Source organism: Clytia hemisphaerica, unplaced genomic scaffold (assembly GCF_902728285.1).
Source record: "Clytia hemisphaerica strain Z4C2 unplaced genomic scaffold, Clytia hemisphaerica genome assembly, whole genome shotgun sequence".
In the NCBI taxonomy this organism is placed as follows: domain Eukaryota; kingdom Metazoa; phylum Cnidaria; class Hydrozoa; order Leptothecata; family Clytiidae; genus Clytia; species Clytia hemisphaerica.
In genome coordinates this window covers 490,769-497,338 of record NW_027104531.1, presented here as the reverse complement: position 1 = coordinate 497,338, position 6,570 = coordinate 490,769, and positions in this window count along the sequence as shown.

Below are 6,570 nucleotides of genomic sequence, written 5' to 3'. Positions count from 1 at the left end.
CTTTACGACGAATAGCATTCTTTTTTCTTCATCAGTTCAATTCTTCCCAAAAACAAGAGAAGCACTATCAGGTCGGGATCAGGTCTTGAAAACTTTTTCTGATACAGTATTCCAAATATATCTCTCAGCTCTCTCATGGTAATAGTCTCACATCATAATATAATCGAAGAAAGATCTTGCATTCAATGAGTCCCACCTCTTCTACTCGTTTTCTGATAAAATAATTTTAAACTTCTATCGCTCACGAAAACTCCCGATTTTTTACCACGTGACCCACTCTGACCAATCAGAAGCTCACCGAATCCTGCGTTCATATTATGAACGCGCCCTTTCCCTAAGCCAGTATTCCAAGGCAAACTTAAAATCCGTAAATATAAAAACTCTTTAAAGCGCCAAAAAACGCTATATTGCCATAAGCCGTGTGTCCTAGCCTTGTGAATACGGGCTTAGTTAACTAGGCTAGAGAGTTACCTGAATCAAGTTCGCAAGACAATAATAATTAAAACTTGAAAGCTGGAAACAAAATAAAACGTGCAGCAGCCAAAATCAACCAACCAAAATTTGTCATTCAATTCCCGAGACAGCGCTTCGATTTTTAAGGCCTTGTTTATACGCTAAAGTAAAAACAATTACGCACATGTAAATGGGTCATTGTTTGAAGTTCGGCAAAATTTCCGGGAGATAGCCTATCCGGCAGTGCGCGGATCTAGGTGGGTTCGACCTCCCCCGTAGATCTTTTTCTTGGGAAGTTGATCTTCAAATTAGTTTTCAAGGTTGGCTTGGCTCAAATTTTTTCATCTATGGCTCAAATTTTAGGCAATTTCTCAAAGTTTTTGAAAATGTTAATTTCATTAAAAAGCGCCGGGTTATTTTTTCATGAATCCCTTTAGAAGTTTTGCGGCGCATTCTTTTGCTTGAGAGTCAAGTAAACGATATAGCGCTTTCGCAGCATTAATCTTTGATACGCATTTTGGCGGGACGCTAGTGTGGCTAACTGACCAACGAAACAACCCATGAGAGAATGTTTAATTACACTCGCAAATCAACTTCAGGACGCTCAATTCCATCATGGGTTAAGCCAGGACCCATCTACATTCGAAATCAACCAAGAAAGAGTAAAAATGATCCCATTGTCACTAATCCAGAGTATGCACACGTTCGCCTTCAATCTGGAGTTGAAACGACTGTAAATCTTCGAGATATTGCACAACACCCAGAAACATTAAGGGACTTTGAACCAGTTCAGAACACACGAACGGATATCTTGAACTCTGAAGTACTCACTGAAGAGCCCTCTCCCGAAACACAAACTGTTCCACACATTACACCCCCTCTTGAGCCTGAGAACAACATGAATACTCGAGAGGGCACTGTTGCTGATGAATCACCAAGCTTACGTAGAAGTACAAGTGTTTCTCAAACCCCAAAACGTTTTAATGACTTTGTTATGAAGTAGCCTTTGCTTTTGGTTACTTTCTTTTCACTTGATTTTAGGCCTATATACCGGGTAGTCCAAAAAAAGTGTCCATGAAATTCATTTTTTGACGTAGCGTGTTCTAATGTCTCTAATGACTTGAAATTTGGTACAGGCAATCTTTAGCATAACTCTGAGCACCCCTCAAAATTTCATATTCAGAAAACAATTTTTCGAAAAGTTAAAAGATTCTAAAAATTGGAGGTCAAAAGTGGGTTGTTCAAAAATTGACGTCAATTATTTTCAGAGAGCATTTTGCTTCATAATATTTCAAAACGATTGAAATAAATTCATTTATGAATTCATAAATTCACATTTTTTCTCAAAACTTTCCACAATAACATTAAGCATAATGTTCGTTTAATAAAGTCAAAAATTAATTGTATTTTCATTCACAGTACGAACTCGCGGTAGGAATTGTTTCAAAGCTTTTCGGATGATTTCATGACTGGAACCGATTTTTTCCATACTGATTTGATCTTTCTTTTCAATTGTTCTTCGTTTTCGAACGGGTTGTTTAAACGGCCCCTGTACACCTCCGCCTTGACTGCATCCCAGAAATAATAATCCAGTGGATTGCAGTCAGGTGACGAAGGTGGCCAGTCAGTCTTTTTTACGAAACGTTTTCGTAATCTTTCTTCCATGAATCCTTGCACCAAGTTACTACCGTGTGAAGGGGCACCATCTTGTAAGAAGATCCAGTTTTCACGAGGAAATAATTTCGCAACGGACGGTATGAGTTTTTTTTCAAGGTGTTTTTTGTATGTGACAGCGTTGACTTTCATACCATTTTCGTTAACAAAAAACGGTTGGGTGGCTCCATTCCATGTCAGACATGCTGAAACCATTACCTTTTTGGACTGCCGATTTGTTTGATGAAACAGATTTTCTTCTGGGACATCTTTTTTATCACCTTTGAAATAAACTCGATCGTTCTGCGGATTAAGCGGGGACCTCAAGTGTAAAGTCCTTTTCATCCTGGAATCACATTTCTCAATTAGCCGTGGATTCTTTTCGAAACGATCAGCAAGTCTGCCGGAACGTTCAGTTCGACGTTGGCGGGTAGTTTCACTCATTCTGGGCGTTTTCAAACGTTTAAATTGTTTATAACCTCTTCGCTTGACCAATCGTTTTACCGAGCTGCGACTGATACCAACCGTTGGTGCAATTTCTTGAGGGCTTTTGTGCGTTCCCGGGCTCTCCTCTTGCGAGCAAATCAACATCTCAACGAGGACCCCGTTTTCTTCCGTTGTTGCAGTTACCGGTCGGCCAGAACCTGGTCTTCTTTCAAATGTTCCAGTTTCCTTTATTTTGTTGACTAGGCGCTGAACAGACCTAAGAACCCACTTCTTGGTGGATGTCTTTCCAGATCTTATAGGCTGTCCAGCCCTTTTCTTCAAAGTCGTTTTTGATTACTGCCTTGTCTTCACTGGAGAAAACCATGCTTCCACGAAGCGTTCAGTCTTGGTTTGATGGGACCAGCTTTTTCTGAAGTTCGTTACTTTGGGTATTGCAATGTAATGACTTCAAAAATTACTTTGAGGTCGTTGCATTGCAAAAGCGGAGAAAAAGATCGCCGCGGACAAAAAGAAAACAGGAGACGAAAACTAGTTTGATATGTTTTGACGTCAATTTTTGAACAAGGCGATTTCGACACATTTAATTAAAATGTTTGTAACTTTTCGAAAAATTGTTTTCTGAGAATGAAAGTGCTCAGAGTTATGCTAAAGATTGCCTGTACCAAATTTCAAGTCAATAGACCCACAAAAACAAGCTACGTCAAAAAATGAATTTTATGGACACTTTTTTTGGACTACCCGGTATATTTTACCATTTTATTTTATTTGCTAGGGGAAAGTGTTATATGTTTATTCTTAGGTTTGTATTTTTAGCTATACTGTCATATTTTATTTACTAGGGGAAAGTGTTATATATATTCTTACTTTATATCTTTCAGGAAAACAAAAACCTTATCCAACTAAAACACTAACAAATCTATTCTTCGATTCTATAACATCTTATGATACATTAATCTTCAGCATTCAGCATGTAGCTTGTTTTTATTTTTTTTTAAGCCAGCTTCAATATCCAAAGGACTTTTAATGCGTTCAGCTACAGCTTAACCGGCGTGCGACGCCGGGTACCAGCTAGCTTTTTTATATTGTGTATTGTATGTTAGTTTTCTCAGTCATTTTCTTTTTTGTTCTCTCCCGTGAAGACGGCTGCACGGACTTTAGGCGTCGAACCGGGTTCTGGGCCTACTTTTTGAAAATTTGTGTTTTTTGATACTTGTATTTTGTAGTTTATCTTGTTCCTGTCTCTTTGAACTTGTTTGTTTTGTCTGTTGTTTAACCCCTTTTTTGTTTCTTTGTATTTGTGTGCGAGTTTTTATTTGTTTTTCTATGTTTGTTAGTTTGTTTGGACTGTGGGTCGGTTTTCAGGATTATGGAATCTGGGGGAGGCTGAGTGTTGGGCGTCCTTAAAACATGTTTAAAGCCGCTGCACCTGTCGCAAGGGGGTCGCAAGTCGGGGACTCCAGATTGCATTGGTTGGGTTTTTAAGTGGTTTTTGGTGTTTGTGTTTATGTGATTGCTGTTTTGTTTTTCTGCTTGGCTTTTTAAACTTTATGTCTATCAGTTTGTTGGTTCTTTTTCGCATAAAATTCTCAGTTCTTGACAGAATGTTTGATTGGTTTGATTTATATATTTAGAAAAATTCAAAAAAATGGAAAAAAACGTATAATTATAAAATTTTAGTCCCTTTTTATGTTTCATCTTTATTTTATTTAGTATTTTCAACGCTTTCTTCTTGAGGTCAGATCTCTGATCTTTACCATATACACCCTGTTAACATCATTTGGGAGGATATTTTCGAAAATGGGCGAAATCCTATGTAGGTTGAAAACTGAAGAAGAGAGTTTGTGTTTTCTTTGAATATATTTAATTGATTCATATTGAGTCACTTTTATTTTTATTTATTTGTGTTTATTTTTACTTTTTCTCACATTGAGTTGATTCTATTCTTTTGGTCGATTTAGATCATGATGTGCATTTTTTTGCTTTTGAGATACTTCCGAAGAATACACCATTGTCCCATTTCTGATTTTCTGTTCCATCAGAACTATGTATAAATAGTTTAGATCTTTTGTCATCATTTGATATCACATACCTGGTTTCCATTTTATGAATATTCATCCTGAGCATGTTGTGTTGTTGTGTGCGCTTGTTGGTATTGTTTTGTCTCTTTTTGTTTATTACATTTTTTGAATAGTTGAAGGTTCAATACTTCTTTGACTATATATATAAAGTTATTGCAGTCTTCGCAGGGTTATTCTTCATCATATTTCAGAATTTTCAAGGTTTCAACTCTCTCAAGATTCACTCGTACACCAGCTTTTGCGGTGAGCGGCCACTGGGTTACAGGGTTCCGACCCGGGTTCTATGCCGATTTTTCAAACTTCCAATTTCTTTTCAACTCTTTCTTTCTTCTTCTCCACTGGAATGGATGGTGGCAGTCCATTCCCAGTGCTTCTTCCGTTTCTTCAATTGTACTATCTGCAATGTTTGTGGCAGAAACGGGTCAAGGGTGTGGCAACTTTGCCCAGTAGATAATGCTTCTCAAAGTTGATTTGTGTTAGCATCTCCGGCTGGTTTTATGTTTATTACTTTTTTTTATATTTTGTGCGCAGTTACTTTTATTTCAAGAAACACCTCTTTATACATCTAAATCTGTAGTGGTGTTTTGCAAACACTGCTAGGCCTACCTACACGATCATATTTCCATCTTATAGGAGGATATTTCTGTTCTTGGTTCGAGCTTTAAGCATTTCCAAAGCTGAATTAAATAGAAACTTAATCAATGGATTAAAGTAAAAGGCTTTGAATAATACTCATAGTTGGATAGCATTGCTGGTTAAAAATCTAAAGAAGTGTTAAATTTTCAAAATGTTTGGTGTTATTGATACATTCCTCTAACACATTCCCGATGCCAAATCCTAACAGAAAGTCTGCTACCAGGCAGAGTGCTGCAACCTCATCGGAAAACTTTGAAATTATTCATGAAACGTGATAATCACAAGGTTTCAATTTTTTGGAGGCCTTTCAACTGGTCTATTCTGTATTCTAGCCTAAAATACTTAAAAACAACGGGTACAAGTACACACCGAAATGCCTATTTTTGGGCATTCTGGCCAACTTGATGCATGTGGTAGCAGGCTTAATGTTTATTTCAGAAAATATAAATCGATGTGTTTCAGTAGAAAATGGTAAAAAAGGTCTTTTATCATTTACATACTCAAAGGATGAAAGTCATAGCTCTGACTAGGGTTCTAGGTCCCCCACCAATTTTATGTCACACCTCCTAAGTTCTACGTCACCCCACCTTTCATTGTGTTCCAGGTCCTATTTTAAGATAAGATAAAGATATTTTCTTTTTTCTCAAGCATCTGAAATGTACAATCCTAGTTTAAACTCCAAGGTGTAAGCAATAAAATTTTAAGCATACAATAAATATAATTTGTAATAATGTCTGGAATCGTTAAAGTAAAGCCTAAAATCTATATCTATATCAATAGCTTCAGTTGTAATATGAATGTTCTGGTTTTCGACCTAAATTATTTAACTGATCTGAAAGAATTGAGAAGGGAGCAGCCATGAAGATAGCTATACTGCTAGAAGACTCATGGTGACCTAGGTAGAGAGAATGGATGTTAATGATAAGAGGAAGAGTGAAGAAAGAGAGGGCAGAGGAATAGGAGAAGATAGTGGAAATGGAGACTAAATCTCTAAGTAAACTAAGAAATTGGATAATATGGTATATCAATTGAGGGGTGGGACAGGTCTACTACAAAAGATGTTAGCATGTGGTGTAGGAGTGATGGTGGGGCAGGTGACATAGGTGGGGGGCGTACGATCTGGCGGTATTCGGGATAAGGCCTAATTTAGGGCCGGGAAGCGGTAAAAACGATAAAAAGTGTTCGGGAAACGGTATTTTGCAAGAGCCACGGTGACGGTAAAACACCTGATTTTTCGTCCGGGATGAGGTAATTCTTATAAAAAACAACGGTATTTCGGTAAAAGCCTTGTAAAACGTAGACG